This window comes from Lampetra planeri, chromosome 4, assembly GCF_965212315.1.
Source record: "Lampetra planeri chromosome 4, kcLamPlan1.2.h2, whole genome shotgun sequence".
NCBI lineage: Eukaryota > Metazoa > Chordata > Hyperoartia > Petromyzontiformes > Petromyzontidae > Lampetra > Lampetra planeri.
In genome coordinates, this window is record NC_136110.1 from 13,944,533 (window position 1) to 13,962,253 (window position 17,721).

The following is a 17,721-nucleotide window of genomic DNA, read 5'->3' on the forward strand; positions in this document are numbered from 1 at the left end:
CTTCACCGCAGCCATTGACATGTGGTCACAAAAACAGTGCTCTCTCTGTTTTTGCTTTTTGGGTTTTGATATATTTTCTTTCAGGATAACTTAAAGAATGAAATAACATGCTTTGCTTACTCCTCCAATGTAAAAGGAACCTGGATATTAAGTATTCCGTGTTTTGTTTTATACTTCCTACTATAAATACAAATTATGAACTACATTTTAAAGCAAACGTTGAACATAATGTATCCGCTGAAATTTTCAGTGTAATATTATAGAAGAGGCATAAGTTACGGCACTCTTTGCTTTGTTAAATCACAATTCACTGAAAACTTTGTGCATCACTGTAGTAAAAGTGTCGGTCACACTAGGCAGTGTTCTGCCATCAATACAAATACATTAACAAGCGAAACATCACCTAGACCACACATATACAACGTGGCTTCTGGTGATACCAGTGTGGGTGACAATAGCGCAAACATGTTGCAACTGCAAACATTTGTAATACGCAAGGTGTTGGATTATTACTCACATGCCCACAGGCTTCAAACGGACTAATCTGACACTCTCGGAAGGCATTACATTCCACAATATATATTTGACTTTTTATTAAAATTTGAAATAGATTTAAATTGTGTGTCATTAAAGTTATTGACATAAAATGTATGCAACCCCGTACTTTTTACACATTCCATGTTTGCATTATATGCTTTAAGCATTTTTGTATTAATTGATTAGAGTGCAATAATAATTATTTGTTTCTTCCAGAGCCACTAATATCACAGGGTCAGTAGACATACAGAACAGCCCTTGGCATTTGGTGACAAACAATTCTGATCTAAAAAAAAACAGTTGCAAAACTTATGGGGGGTGGGGTGGGGTTGGGATGTAAAATATATAACCCTCCAGGCCATTTATCGTGCTTCTATAATTTTTCAGTGAAGACGGTACTGTGTTTCAGAATAATTGCTAACCAAAGAATCAGCAGTATTTAACACCTTGTTCATTTAGCCAATGCCTATTGAGACCTCACAGCAGCGTCCAAACTCTTTGATCCTGCTTCTATTACATTATCCCTGCTTCAATTGCATTCATTCTTACATTTTCACTTAAAACTTTCGTGACCGCAGGAATTCATATTCTTGGTTATTTAAGTAAAGTGTACGTAATTATATATATATTTTTAAAATTGTAATAAAAATTTTTTTTCTCTCTACGTGACTTTACCGAAAAAACCCAAGAATATAATTTTTACATCTTCTGTCATCCTATCTTGCCATCTTATTGATGACCATCCTCCCCCCACACCTATTTCCATTGTGTTTCCCAATCGCAATGCTCCGCTCTAGATTCATGCAGCTCTTTTTGTGATGTAAATTTACCCAAGTCTTAATTGACCTCTTCGCTATGCGACCTATGGCATTTTTTAAGTCTCCCACAGAAGACACCACTGTACATTAAGTCCTTAACACGTTAAATGCGTTCCTGAATAGTACCATGTGAAGTGAAAAACGGGTTAAGCAAAAACTATTTCCCCGTAACTAATGTAACGATAAAGTTTGGCGAGATGTGATGTACGCACACATAGTAAGATGGTGGGACATGGAACGGAGGGTATGCAGCCGCGTTACCATTTCATTCCGCGTGCTCTATCACACCGGTCAACTGCGCAGCTCAAGACAGTTGTTAGTCGTCGACTGTTTAGAAACCACGTTATAACCGGGTGCGTTCTGTGTTCTAATGGGCATGTTCTGTCTTAAACCGGCATGTTCCACGTTACAGCAAAAACGCGTTGTGTGAACATGCATTAAGAAAGGACTTACCCTATTTGGTCGCGGGAGATATATGTACCGTATGTACACACACAGTCCATTACCAATCCTGCCTATTGGGTCATCACTTTATAACCACCAGGCATAATAAATAAAACACTGCATGAGTGACATGATATCAAGCAGGAAAGCCTTATGCCACATTCTAGTGGTATATTATTATATAGTAATTATTTTCGGTCGGTTGTTTGGCTGGGGTCAAAGGTCGCATGTTATATTTATAGTTTGTCATCAATCCCATTGGTCACTGGTTCATTGGAGTCAGAATGAGCCTTCAACAAAAAATAACTCAAGTTGTTGTTGCTCATGCTCTGGAGACCGGGAGATCGATGATCGATGTTCAGTCGCCGCGTTGATTGCATTCGTCGTGATTTTTCACTCGACAGAGAGGGCCGCATGAAGGCTGCTGCCATCTTCCACTAACTGACTAATGGACAAATTAGGTTCCTTACCCACTTACAAGAGGGCAGCCCATCCTACAGGTGGGATGAATCTTCCTCATCAACCCCCCCCCCTCCCAGTCCCGTAATCACCTAACGACCATGCGCTTTCCAGCACAAATTTTTGAAATACAGAATTTTGCACTTCTCCTTTAGGAGCGAGGCTAACATTCACTCGTTAAAAAACACACAGCCGCTGCAAAGGATTGTTGCACTGTGGACACACCAGGGTTCACAGGGGCCCTGGAATTAACAGCGCAGCAGCCACGACGTCATGACGTTGATGCTTATTATCATACGTCGCTTCCTTTCTTTCCCCATTTATTGTGTCGTTAAATTAAGCAAAGGCACTTCCTATTAAGGTTGTTTCAGTTGCGCTTGAGTTTACGGTGAATGTGTATGCTAATGAAGATGGTGTGAGAGCATTTCATTTCAGAATCTACTGCTTGGGTAATGTATTTAAAATATATATTTGGCGATAAACTGTACTTTTAATATGAACTATGTTTCTATGAACCACATTGTGGAATCTAGTTATTACTACAAGTGTGTAAACGGTGTGTACCTACCCACGTGTCCTCTAGTCGCAATCAATCTCGTCTTTGACGATCCAGTGATACAGAGAGTACCTGTCCATGAGACCATTTCACCACTTTATCTTCACAGTGGACATTCTCCTGGGCACGTTTTCTCCCTTGGCCACCATTCGTTCAATGTTCTTAAACGACGACTCATGTCCCTCGACGTAATTCCGAGCATGCACCTCTCAGTGCTTCTTTGCACACTTTTAGCTTTTTGTTAATTCCTGTCCACGTTTATTGACACATATGCCACTGAATAAAAACGTTTCCTTTAGGCGTAACGCTACTCTTTCTCTCGTGATTAGATTTCATTTTCCAAAGCACTCCAACACCGGCTCCCGTTCACCTACTTAGTTCATCATGTTGGTGCTGATCCATCTTCAATAACTGTCCGAGGCATAGGACCCCTCACGTTTTTCCAGCTGTGTCCCTCCTACACATACCTTCCATTGTTCAGTGAACTAGCTGTACGTGGTTGTTTTCAATGATGCAAACATTTACTTAATTTAAAATACGTGTATTAGTGCACACGGTGTGAGCTGCGTGCACGCACGGCAAGGTGTTGCTGCTCATGTGATGCACCTGCAGTGCTGCTCAATTGCTGTTGATGTAACCGAGTTCGCCCTTGCATAAGAGGCGACGTGATTCACGTGTCAAAATGGATCAATCTCATCTCCTGGTTAAATAAAGGGTAAAAACATGTGAAGCAAACTACGTACCAACGTCTGTCTTATAGCTGCAACTACAATGCCGCTGAAATGTGTGGCTTTGTTCAATTTGACGACAACATTCGCTCCGTCATGGGCTGGGCCATGCAGACCTCAGATATAGCATCACTTAAAGGTCACACGCCATCATTTATGGCAGCAGCTTATTTCGTGACTAGCCAGAGAAAAAAGTGGGCCACTTATCCTTTGCAACATTGTCGACGTTCGATTTGTCAATTTCAAAAACTGTATTCCATTTCAAAGTACAGCAACGATCCTAATACTAACAGCACATCAATACCGTAACAAGCACACAATGAGAAATGGCATTCATTGTACAAGATCATTCGTACTACATGTAAAGTATGTGGTTATACTGGGAGATAACGCTGCTAATGATAATTGGCAGAGTGAAATAAAAAATATATTGAGTCGTTACTTCAAATTACATTTTACTTCATGGAAGAACAGATACGTGTTATGATTATTTTTTACGAAACTTGAAATTTTATTTAAATTCGGTGGCTATTAACTCCAGTATTTTAGCCATACATTGTCCATATATATTGTACCTGTTATAAAGTAAATACGGTAACTTGTGCCATGGTGGGACCCAGTTTCGCGACGTGAGACTCTGCAGCTACATAAACAGGTAGCAGCAGTTTCAGCACTACTGTAGCTTGTACTTTTGTAAAAAGAAAAAAAGGCACAATACAGTCCACAATTCATTAATCATTTTAGGTTGAGCAGAGTTATGATCTAAAAAATGTTGTGTCGTTAATACCCTCCAACACCCGACACAGCAAAACTAATAAATTGTCAGGAGGTGTACAAGCGTTTAACAATGCTCTATCATTGTTTCAGCTCACTCGCGATCACATAAATTATGTGGCCGAATGCATACATTAATTATGAATAATATTGGTTGCAGGAAGCTTTGTATTTAACCAAAAGTTTACGTTTTCCAGTGCACTCGGTGAACATTAACAACGCATCCTTCTCGTTTAAATTGTGTAAATAGCCACACAATGTCTGGAAGCTGTTTCCAAAATTTAAATGACTTTCAAGTCATTCATGATATGCATTTACAGATTAGGGATGCCAACCCCCTACAGAATGCGTATTGATTCGTAAACCATTCATCAGTAGCTTTTGTGAGGCAGCACGCTGCACAAGTTGGCCATTAGCTGTGAAACAGTCCATGTCTGTGGGGAGGGCGGTGCAATTATCAGAGCAGCCAACTGCACCGGCAGTGCTGCGGTTTGATTCTTTTGAACGGTTCAACTGACAAGTAAAGAATGCGAGTACTGTGAAGCGCTCGGCTGCCTTCAACTATAAAAAAACAACGAGTACCCTCGTTAGCAAAAATACAGCCACGGCTCACAACTCTTACTCGACTTGCTGCATGTCGAGACGATGCTGAAGATTACGTCCAATAGACAATTATAAAACGTATGTAGGAGCAAACGGTGACTTTATTACACCTCCACATATACATTGCACGCCACATTTGTCAATCTAAAGCCAGAACATATGTTAAATGTTCAGGCGCAATTCATGCACAAAATCAGTGTGTCATGGGTAGTGGAGTTTGAATCAGACTTAGTGATCAAACAAGTGTTAATGTTACAAGTGTTAATGTTAAAACAACTGTTAATGAGATAAAAAACAAAGTAATTGCATAAATCAAGTGAAATGATCATAATGAGTTCATTCACTTATATGCGTAGTAAGATAAACACACTCGGATTAAAAAGAATGCAAATTGGAGAGACAAAATCAAGACCAATGTTAATAACATTTGGCTGTAACTCCGAAAAAAACATGTTTCTGTAATGACCCACTCAACCACTGTATTTCAATGTTTACTGTCGTACAAATGATTTTTTCGTAAATACAAAAGCATTAACTTCAGTAAACGTTTTACGGTTAAGATTGAGGGAAGGTGCATCTTATTGACTGCTTGGGCAGGGTCCAATAAATCAGCTGATCGGGCAACTTGGCACTATGGGTCTGATCCCATCTGATTTTATTTCAGAAATGATCAGATCTGATTCCAAACTAATTGAGCATCCCTCATAGCTAATGGCATATATTTCAAATATGAAACAAAATATCTTCTGGTAATGTTGATTGCAAACAATTTCACTTGAAGAAGTGAAGATGTATAGTGATTGGTTGTAATGCAATCACAGAAGGTGCACAGGAGACAAAGTGCTGTGTGTTTTGTAAGTCGTATTTGTGTGTGAGCTCTTTACAAGACAAATGTATGAAGAGTTGTTTCTGAATTGCCACACTGCTGCTAATGACTCGCTGTGTTTTCTCAAACACTAAAATATTTTTCTAACTCAGTCTGCAAACAAAACATAATTTCAACTAATAACATTTCCCAACACTTTTCTGAATAAACTCCTTTAGTGCTTAACAGAAAATATCGCCAGTAAATAAGAACTAGCAATGTGCATATATTTGTGCACACTAATTAAGAAAACGCAGTTCACGGTAAGTGCCCATTAATTGTCCGTGCCGTGGCTCTGAGGTTAGTTGTGCCCTGCCGAGAAGCGAACCTCACGCACGGCCACACAAAACCGTTTCCAGACGGTCTCGGGCACTGAAGCAGCGACCCCAACCAGCCAACAATACATGAAGTAATGGTGAGGGGTTCATAAAAATGTCTGTACTCTAGAAAAATAAAATATGCTCACTCAAACTAATTATATATGACAGAAATAGACACTGGCGTGGCGCTACAGCACTTCTCTCCGCAGCAGCATAACCAAAATGAGCAGCACAATTACAATTTCAGAGTGGAATACAGTGCAGCTGTATTGCTCTATGAACTAAAAACATATAACTTGAAAATTGTGCACACCTGGACCATGCTAAATAGCAAAATTCCTGGAATGACGATGATTATTAAGGGTTTCCTTCAAACAATACTTACAATAAAAGGTGCTCTCACTGGGTTAAAGTTCATTGTTAAATTATCGCTCTGTCAGAAAATAGATTTACACAAGTACTGGCCTATGCTCCCTTAATGTTAACTTGACAAAGACGACAGCATAAAGCAGGTGACAGAACGTTGGAAGTTTTACATCACATTTCGCACCTGGCAGAGCATGCGACTGGTCATACTTTATGGAATAAATATTCTGTGCGTCCTTCATAATCAAATAACCTTGGGCATGATGGCTCAGCAATGGTTCCCAAAGAAGGCTATATTTTTGTGATTAAGGAATGTTCCTATTTTAGCCTTAGTGGCATAATGTGGTGTGAGCATATTACACAATAGAAAAATGGAAATATTACCATGGTACTCGTACACAATCTTGCAACATCTGAAAATGCTTTGTGCAGTACAAATGCCATACAAGTGCTCCTGTGTTGATTACTCACAGCAACGATTAATGACCAGGTGTGGTGATGGACAAATATATCGCCGTGTCTTTGGTTTGTGGATCATAGAGATGGAGCTGACACGAGACTCCAACTTGCAGGAAAATAAGGTACCTGGTAGAGACAGTGCTGCAAGTAGGTAAATGGCTGCCTGTGTACATTTTACCTGTTGTCCCATCACATGAAGGGGCATTCCCCAGTCGCCTCAGTTTCTATCCCACACGTAAATGGAAACGCAGTGGCAACGGGAATCGGCCATACATCCCAAGGCAAGAAAACACCTCAAGAAAAATCTTGAGCGAGGCTTTCCTCGCTCAACAAAATGACAGCTCCTTCCAAGATGAGTACCATGATTGAATAGCATCTGTTTGGTTTATTATATACTTGCACATAGCTTTGTAACAGCTAATACGAGAGCAAATGGTATGGTTTCAAACCTGCCATGTGTTTCATGCACATTAGAACTAAAACTTCAACTGTTAGAATAATGAATGATAAATGAACATCTTGGCTCTCGACTGCAATTGACAAAAACACATCCAGCCCAGCGGTGCCGTGGGCAGAAAGTTTGGAGTTTCAATCCCGGTAGCGGGTGGACTCAGCCCATCATCAAATCGGGGTCAGTAAACGTGCACCACTTTGTGGGCAGCCAGCAGTGGTCATCGTATGGATAGACTGACCCCTATCACAGGAACAAGGAATTTCCACCCCTTGCTAAGGGGTTGCTAATGGAGATATAAGCAATGCCATAGTACTTCATTTGAACAGGTGATAGTTGATATATAGTCAGTTGTAAACATATTTTTACTAAAAGTAAACTACATTTAAATACCGTGACAATATTTGCACGTAAAATACCGTTCATATTATCTTCTCGTTGGCATGCTGCTCATATTGTTTAACAAACGTTATGATTAAAATACTGTACCAAACGTTATAAATAATAAATTAGTTATAAACCAATCAACACTAATCACGCTAAGCTGCTGATGGGATGGAGTGGTGGTGAATTGTTTGTAACACTGCACGATGAGCTCAGCAAACCTGAGTTTGAGTCCCAGTCATAACCAACATCAGTGGGGAGTGCTACATGAACCTGTCCTCGGTGTGTTCACCAACTGGTAGATCAAAGTGGTGAAGAACGATCCCACAAACCCCACAATGACTGCATGGGGATGCCTTCTTCCAGCTGTGAATTGTACGAACGTATGTTGAACTTCTTTTGCACCATAGATAGCCAACCATGCTAATCGGAGCTGCGGATTGGCAAAGGACCTGTAATTTATTATTTTATATTAATTGCTGTTATTCTGTCAAGTCTCTACTGACATATGCGTGAGAAAATACTTAAAATAAGTAACCATATTCAGTATAATTCTAATCAGCAAATGTGCTGCATGTACAATAATTCGTGATTCGGTATTTTAACTGGATTAACATGTTAATACGTTTTATACATTAATTCATACGTATTTATCCTTGTTGAATTATTGATATCAGAAAATTAACAATAATTCTTAATCGCAAATTATCAGATGAGTTGAATAATTTATCTTAAATGGCTTTATTAATTGGAAAAAAATATTCGTCATGTCCATAGCTCAACATTTTTTTCCCATTCACAGCTGTAAAATTACCAAATTGCATTCTTGACAGCAATACCTGGTCAGTGTTATTAAAAGGGCCCATATTAACTTCTTATACTTTTCGATTTAAAGCTTTCGTGACTGCAGGGATTCATCTTCTTGGTTTTTTCGGTAAAGTCACGTAGAAGGGAAGTAATAAAATAATAAAAATACCTGAGGACGGCTGCTTGCGTTGTGGCCGAAACGTCGTGAGAATTGTTTCATTTTATTATGTTTTATTTTTATTATTTTATTACTTCCCTTCTACGTGACTTTACCGAAAAAACCAAGAAGATGAAACTTCTTATACTGTACTGTATCCCAGGTCATAATGAGTCACATGTAGATATTTCCCTGCTTGGATGTCAGGCACTTACATCCAATCATGATAATTGAACCATACCTCGATAGTGATATCACTCCTATCAATACAATAACTGCATTTAAGTAGAGATATTCATATGATGTTGAATGCTTCAATGGTATGCATTTCATCATGATTTATATTGCATATATATTTGGCACTGAATTAATTATTGATAGATCATGTAATAAATGTTTTAGTATGTTGTTATGGTGTCACATGAGTCTGTAATACGAGTAATTTAATGACATCACACATACCAAAAGTAATTCACTCAGCAAAACAAACCCTAAATTCACGATTTCAGTCATTATATGCCAGTTAATCTTGATATAAATGATTTTGACATAATAATATAATATTCAATACAATTGTAAATGTTGACTCATACCAGATACATCTATAATGCAACAGAAATGTGCTGTAGCTATAATAAAATTAACTGTTACAATGAAACAAATGTATAAAATAAAAAATACTTATAGTTGTAAATAACTCACTTTGCGCTGGGACAGATTGGTGAGAGTTTGACTACTTTTTGTTGTGGTCCAATACACGGGGTCCTTTATAAATGGCGACCAATCTCGCAGGGTGCCATGGTGGAAAGATGTTAACTATCTCGCCTGGTATACAGGAGGTCTGGGTTCGATCCCAACCCTGACGCCTGTATATTTGGAGTTTCCATGTTATAGCCGTGATCGCTTGTATTTTTCTCCAGGGCCTCCGGTTTTGCCCTCCACATTTATAAACATGCTTTTAGAGTATTTGGCTGCTATAAATTTCCACGTGATAAGCCACTTCGTTGAGCTATCATTTATGACAGCCAGGTCGCTTCTGAAAAATATCTATATAGCTCAGTGGGCCTTACCTGGTAAAATAAAAAGTTTTAATTTAGTTTGACATGCGTTCTCCCGAAGGCAGGAAACCCTCTCACATATCACCTCCCGTTCAGTGGCACACGTAGGAACAGAGGTGACATTTTTTGACAACTATATTTGTGTTATCCGATTAGTCGAGTAATCAAACCAATAATTGGTAACATAATTGAAATCGGACTGACTAACTCTAGACTATTTCATAGAAAACTAAATTATTAAAATACATAAAGATACACAATAATTTGGCAAAGTAGATTGTACATAATTGATTGATGCTCACGTTGGTGGTACCAGTAATGCAAGCCATGTTTCAACCCTTAGCCGAATCATACACATTTGTAATTTTGATTCTCAAAAATGTATCATGAAAAACATTAATTTTTTTGCTGATAATAATATAAAACTGTTGTAGTTGTATTCCAGGTCAGTGGAGTATACCAATAACAGCCACCATTCACAACTAACGTCACCACATGTTTGGCAGGATGTCACGGGACATACAGTGAGGGAAAAAATATTTGATCCCCTGCTGATTTTGTACGTTTACCCACTGACAAAGAAATGATCAGTCTATAATTGATTTGCATTTTAATGAGGGAAATAAGTATTTGACCCCCTCTCAATCAGAAAGATTTTTGGCTCCCATGTGACTTTTATACAGGTAACGAGCTGAGATTAGGAGCACAGTCTTAAAGGGAGTGCTCCTAATCTCAGCTTGTTACCTGTATAAAAGACACCTGTTCACAGAAGCAATCAATCAATCAGATTCCAAACTCTCCACCATGGCCAAGACCAAAGAGCTCTCCAAGGATGTCAGGGACAAGATTATAGACCTACACAAGGCTGGAATGGGCTAAAAGACCATCGCCAAGCAGCTTGGTGAGAAGGTGACAACAGTTGGTGCGATTATTCGCAAATGGAAGAAACACAAAAGAACTGTCAATATCCCTCGGCCTGGGGCTCCATGCAAGATCTCACCTCGTGGAGTTGCAATGATCATAAGAACGGTGAGGAATCAGCCCAGAACTACACGGGAGGATCTTGTCAATGATCTCAAGGCAGCTGGGACCATAGTCACCAAGAAAACAGTTGGTAACACACTACGCCGTGAAGGACTGAAATCCTGCAGTGCCCGCAAGGTACCCCTGCTCAAGAAAGCACATAAGCATGCCCGTCTGAAGTTTGCAAATGAACATCTGAATGATTCAGAGGACAACTGGGTGAAAGTGGTGTGGTCAGATGAGACCAAAATGGAGCTCTTTGGCATCAACTCAACTCGCTGTGTTTGGAGGAGGAGGAATGCTGCCTATGACCTCAAGAACACCATCCCCACCGTCAAACATGGAGGTGGAAACATTATGCTTTGGGGGTGTTTTTTTGCTAAAGGGACAGGACAACTTCACCACATCAAAGGGACGATGGACGGGCCATGTACCATAAAATCTTGGGTGAGAATCTCCTTCCCTCAGCCAGGGCATTGGAAATGGGTCGTGGATGGGTATTCCAGCATGACAATGACCCAAAACACACGGCCAAGGCAACAAAGGAGTGGCTCAAGAAGAAGCACATTAAGGTCCTGTAGTGGCCGAGCTAGTCTCCAGACCTTAATCCCATAGAAAATATGTGGAGGGAGCTGAAGGTTCGAGTTGCCAAACGTCAGCCTCAAAACCTTAATGACTTGGAGAAGATCTGCAAAGAGGAGTGGGACAAAATCCCTCCTGAGATGTGTGCAAACCTGGTGGCCAACTACAAGAAACGTCTGACCTCTGTGATTGCCAACAACGGTTTTGCCACCAAGTACTAAGTCATGTTTTGCAGAGGGGTAAAATACTTATTTACCTCATTAAAATGCAAATCAATTTATAACATTTTTTACATGCGTTTTTGTGGATTTTTGTTGTTGTTATTCTGTCTCTCACTGTTCAAATAAATTTACCATTAAAATTATAGACTGATCATTTCTTTTTCAGTGGGCAAACGTACAAAATCAGCAGGGGATCAAATACTTTTTTCCCTCACTGTACGCAGGTGCCATGGGCTGACTGATTGACTTGCTGCGTTTTAGCAACCCGGTGCCCTGCTCATTGTTGTGAGCGTCGGTCCTAGCGTCGGTCCTCTGCCCTCTGTTGTTGTTGGAGGGCGACTGTATATCTATTCACATCCCAGACACACAGCCGCTTCAGTTTTACTGCCCATATAGCACCTTTACTCTTCAGTGCAGCGAGGAAGAAGCCCACCAGCGCTCCGCTCGACATCCTTGATTAGGATGTCGGGTGGAGATTTACAAGCTCTCTAGAACACGGCGGTTGACTTTGCACACTCGAGGCGCAAGTCACGCATGGGGCAGATTTCACCACGGTGGACAGTTCCACGAGTAGTAAACTTTCCACCGTGGAAAAAATTCTGCCATTCATGAACCATGTGGAGTGTTGTTCCACGCCAGAAAAATAGGCAGAGACCACACATCCATGCAAATTCTAGACTGGTTTTGACATACACCGTCTCATCAGCAGTCAGGTTTGCTTGAATCAATACTTAGTTCACCAGCAATTATTCAATGAAGCCTGACTGCTATGAGGCACTGCATTTCGAAACCGGTCCAGTTTTCTCCTGCTGAATCAACACTGCTGGAATTACGCACTTCTGGAAGGCTGTGCCAGTCGATGGCTTTTGTGTAAGAAATACTTGCATATTTTACATGCAGCGGCAGACTGAATAAAGAAAACGCATTGTCTGTTATACTTTTCTATTTGTATCACTTAAGATAGGCTCGTTCATGTACACCGTGACTGTGACCTTTCCCCGCCGGCGCATGTTCTAAATGTGCTCCGACCGAGGAGCCAGGTCGCTGATGCTGCGAGTGGCATTGGGAAACTCACAAGTCGCCGATCAGTTACACGAGATCAAACCCGAGGGTGCGGGGCACGCCTGGGCCACCGGAGTCAAAATGGACAAGCGGTGAGACACGGACGGGGGAGCACGGCACGTGTGACCGCGCAACGAGCGGTGCTCGAAACGTGGACACGTGCAATGAGGCACATTTCGCGTTGATTTGAGCCTCACGCATGTATGTTGTTTACAGATGTGTTAGGGCAGCCACCCATTAACAGATCAACGTTCACAGGGCCATAATTCCAGTAGCCTCTTTGCATTTGATTGCACTGCAATAACATTCACCCGCATATAGGTTAGTTGCTTTTGTGTTCTCGGCGAGCACCAGAATGCTCTGGAGGTCACGTTATAAAACGCTATTGCGATAGAATCCTACGGAGATCGCTTAGGCAGACATCAGCCAACGGCTGTCACTTGAATAGATTTCTATAAACTGAACGCCTGTCCTTGAGACACGTGACGAGCCCGATCGCAGGTAGAGATGTCAATTCACTTCGTGCTATTTTGCAACACATGAAATGCGGTGAGTTGGTGTGAACTCACCACGTGGTGTAAACTCACCCCGTGGGGTAAACTCACCCCCTGGTGTAAACTCACCCCACGGTGTAAACTAACCACGTGGTGTAAACTCGCCGGAAGTGGTGTAAACTCACCCCTAGGCGTAAACTAACCAAACGTGGAGTAAACGCACCCCGGCGGGCTAAACGCACAACATGTGGTGTAAACTCACCCTGTTGTGTAAACCCACCCCTGTTGTGTAAACCCACCCCGTGGTGCAAACTCGCGGCATGTGGTGTACACTCACCACATGTGTGGTGTAAACTCACCACACCTGGTGTAAAACTCATCGCACGTGGTGCAAACTCGCCGGACGTGGTGTAAAACTAACCCCTTGGTATAAACTCACCACAAGTGATGTAAACTCATCACACGTGGAGCTAACTCACCCCGTGATGTAACCTCACCACGCAGCGTGAACGCGGCGATACTTTGCTCGTAATTCTCGGGAGCACCTCGGGGGCCGTGTGCCCTCTGCGCCGCCGAGCACGGCTCCACGGGTGACCGTACTCACGCTGCGCGCACTACAAGAAGCTTCCATTGAATAACCGAGACGGCGGAAGCCACCACCAGCGCCTCCACCGAGTCGAGCCCTCGATCACCCACAAGCGGCGTGAACAAGTGTGCTCGTGGGCTCACTGCACGATGAGCAGGGGCGACTGCTGCGCTGGGTGGCGTTGCAACAGCACCGATAGCCTTAATAAATGGAACCTCAAAGACAAGCCCACGGCAGTCGTGCGATTGTGGCCACGCAACCCAAACTATGGGCCAAATAGTCAACTCACTGTGGTTTGTGCTCTTTTAACGGATGAAGAGGAGGAACAACAGAACCACACAAACTCTCTCCTGAAGCCCTCTCTCGTCGTGGGCCAGCAGCAGTGCTCGACATTGTTGGCATTTTGTTCCCGAATGTATTTCTGCCATTATATGAACGAAACGAATAGCGCCAAACAGCAATTGTTACAAGCGGCAAATAGCGAGCGGTGTGTGTGGTGGCTGCCCTGCATGGCAAACGCAGTGTCCCTTCAATCGCCCATCATTATCGTCGGCTGCTGCAGTTGCTGCTGCGAAGCGGCGATTGAATACAGAACACAAAAGGATCAGCGTGCAGACGGTGTCGCCCAACGTGACTCGAGGCGGCCACAGTCGCGAGGCCGATTCCTCTCCGACACACACCGGCTCGTGTGGGATACCTGAAGCCGCGCTCTCTCGTGGGCGATGGCAAAATGACTTGGGGAGGGACTTCTGGCCGTCATCCAGCAGTGGACTGAGCGTGCCTTAAGAGCGCACCCCAAGTCGGTGGCAAGACGCTGCTGCTTGCTGCGTTTGAAGGCCACGCGACTGTTGCGGACTCGTCCACAGACACCTCCCTTTCCTTTTCAGGTGCTCATCACAGCACAATTAGTCCAGTACTCGACTACGTATACCGGAGAAACAGGTGTACACAGGATGACGGTGATTTTGTGTTGAGTATTTTAATCAAAGTAGTTGTTTCTCTTACCGAATCAACGCTGCTGAAAGTATACACTACCGTGCGGCCGATGCGATGTGTACAAAAATACGTTGATTTATTGTTCTTTGGAGTTATACATGTATGAGGGAGATACGTCGCCTTGGCATCCGCATGCAGCATTGTTACGTACAACTATTTTTCATATGGTTTCGTTACGCTTGCGTAACCCTCGCTCTTAATGACATTCGCAAGCCACCCAAACAGCCTCTGGGCGCTCGAAACCTGTGGTTTCCGTATGTACTATTTCGTAAGTTTACGAAATTGTAAAGTTGACGATTATCCAACCAATGCGAGCGGCTGCCGCCTAGTGGCAACGCTCGGCGACCCGGGGAGATTTGCGCGTTGCGCCACGCGGGTTCCTTGCTGATAAAAGAGCCGGGCAACTTTCTAATGTGTGTGGCGTCCCGCAGCTCTCTCTCTGCCACGGCTCTCTCAGTCAGCACGCCGCACACCCACACGGCAGAGTTTAAGTTTCAGTAAATGCTGCCGGACGTGGCAAGTAAATGAGGTTTACGCTAAGCAAATGCATCGTGCACTCAACGTAGTCATTAACGCCTTGCTTAACAAGTCTATATCCAACGCGGTACGCACACAGTCGAGAGACGCCTTGGGATTGGAGCCAATGTTGGTCCCAAAAGGTTCCAGTGAAGTATTTAATGGCACAGCAATGCCCAGAAGAGGGCTCTGTTAACACAAGCGATCAGGGGACTAATGTACAATTAATGTGTTGGAGACAGCACAATTGCAATGCTAATTACACAACAGATATTCCAAAAAGCAACTTCAGAGATGTCATCTTTGAATATCCTTTTTCAAAGAAATATATTTTAATTAGGGTATTTTGTACGTATTTTTTTGCGCAAATACAACCTATAATGCCACCACGCACACTTGTATACGATTAACCAGGGCATACCTGTGCGTGGTGCATCGAGACACCGGGCAACACAATTCCCACGCGTTGCCAGCAGCACGGGAAATACACGTCGCGTTTAATAGCGCGTTCAACACAATGTGCAGTCGCGCAGTTAATACTGCTGACTGCGCGGTGTGCTGGCATCCGACGCCAACCCGAGCGCCCGCTGGACGTTAGCAGCAACATCGCCCGCTCACGCAGCGCACAACTTACCGGAGGAGCGTCCGTGTGCTCGGCACAAACGAAAGCAGGTGCCAGCAGCGTGCGCCACCACCAGGGAGGGACCCGGGAGCCACGCCACGGAGAGTTCGCTCCGGGGTGCCGGGCGTGCGTGCGTGGGGGTGAGTGGAGAGAGCGGGTGCAACTGTGGTGGTGGTGGTGATGATCCAGGCGCAGTCACAATGAGTGCGTGCGTGTGCCCTCTTCCTTCTCCGACAGCAGCCCCACGATGCTCCCCTACATACACTGTACGGTGGTGTCTGGCGTGTGGGTGTTCACTTGCGGAGAGCGGGGGGGTTATGTTGATGATAACGCGAGGGGGATGGGAAGAGATATCGGAGCGGGCTACCGTTCGCTCAGGCTGCCGGCCTCTGCCTCCGCTAATGACGCCGCGGCTGCTGCCGCTGCTGCTGAACGAGGCGATGCGCTCCGCACAGCTGCCCGCTTGGCTGCGCCGTCTGGGCGAGGGGAGGGAGGGATGAGGACGGGGAGGAGGAGGCTCTCTGCGAGGAGCCGCGTCTGTCTGGGCGAGTGCGTCCCGCGGGCCGTCTCTCTCACTCGCGGGCGCGGGCCAATCGCGCGCGGCAGCGCCCGCGGTGGGCGGCGACGCTCCCTCGGCCACTCGCGGGCAGCGGCGCGCGATTCAAACGCCGCGCGCCCATTCCCTCTCACGGGAAACAAGCGCGATTGTAAGGGCCCCCTCCAAGTGGCTCAAGAGCCGCCAGATTCACAGAAATAATTGTCGGGATATTGAACACCAAAAACAGCTCATATCCGGAGCCTAACAAATTCGTCAATAACAATGTATGGCCTTGAAATAATTATTTAATAATACTCTAATAATATTTTCAACTTGATATGAGTCACGATTTATCTCACTCGAGAGAGACAGATAACAACTCAGAGGTGCGAGTAGGAACCACGGATAATTGGGAACACGGCCAGGTGGTAATAGGCGATGTTTCGGTCAATAGCCCTTCTTCATGAATGTATAATAAAGCCACCTGTTGTATAAATGTTTTCATTTCAAGGCAGTGATAGTGACGGATGTGTTCGTTTTGATAACTGTGCTTGTGTACCACTGTCACTGCAGCATCACCAAATTATTTGTTTAAAATGAAAAGATGATCATTCAAAAACACGATTCACATGGAAGAAAATCGTGCACATGCACGATTTCTTAACATGCCTTCTGTGATCTGAAGTATGTTGAAATATTACCTGCTCATGTTTCATATTTTTATAGCAGACTTCATGCAAATTGCATCTCACATCCGGTGAGGAAGCACATACAAGCTGGCGGTGTGCGCGTGCCAGTAATAGCCCAAGTTCTACAGTTCTCTATATATTAAGATATTTTCGGCCAATGAGTATTTATACATGTGAAAGGATAGCAGGAACACACAGAAAACCCCACACGTGTGGAGAGGGGAGGGGGGAGGCAACACTCTATCCCATACAGATAGAACAGGTGGAGTCCATATTTCCTGTACGGCCTTCTCCTGGGAAGTCAGGGCATGGGTTCTCTTCAACGTCCACGGGACGGCAGTTTCACAAATGTGTGTGTGATCCACCAAGCCCCGCTGCCTCCACAGTGCTAACTGAATTACAGACCACGCGCACCACCACCAACCGGCAACATGGATCAGAAACATGGGACATTCACAAATAAATTGTGTGAAAATTATGAAGTGTTCAAAGAAGCGTGCAGACATACAGCCCGAAATTCGTTTATAACCCAGAGGTTTGCTGCACCGCAACCAGCGAGTTTGGCAATGTCATGGCTGTGACTATTACACTTATTTTTGTTTTACA

General features: G+C 43.6%; 1 protein-coding gene across 1 annotated transcript in view; it reads right to left on the reverse strand.

The window, feature by feature from the left end:
- The window catches only part of CRTAC1 (cartilage acidic protein 1), a 634,231-nt gene extending 617,845 nt beyond the window's left edge, over positions 1-16,386 (reverse strand). Inside the window, exon 1 of the mRNA XM_078593311.1 lies at positions 15,901-16,386. The gene's annotated coding sequence lies outside the window, so the exon portion shown is untranslated. The remainder of the gene's footprint in view (positions 1-15,900) is intronic.
- Between the last annotated feature and the right edge of the window lie 1,335 nt (positions 16,387-17,721).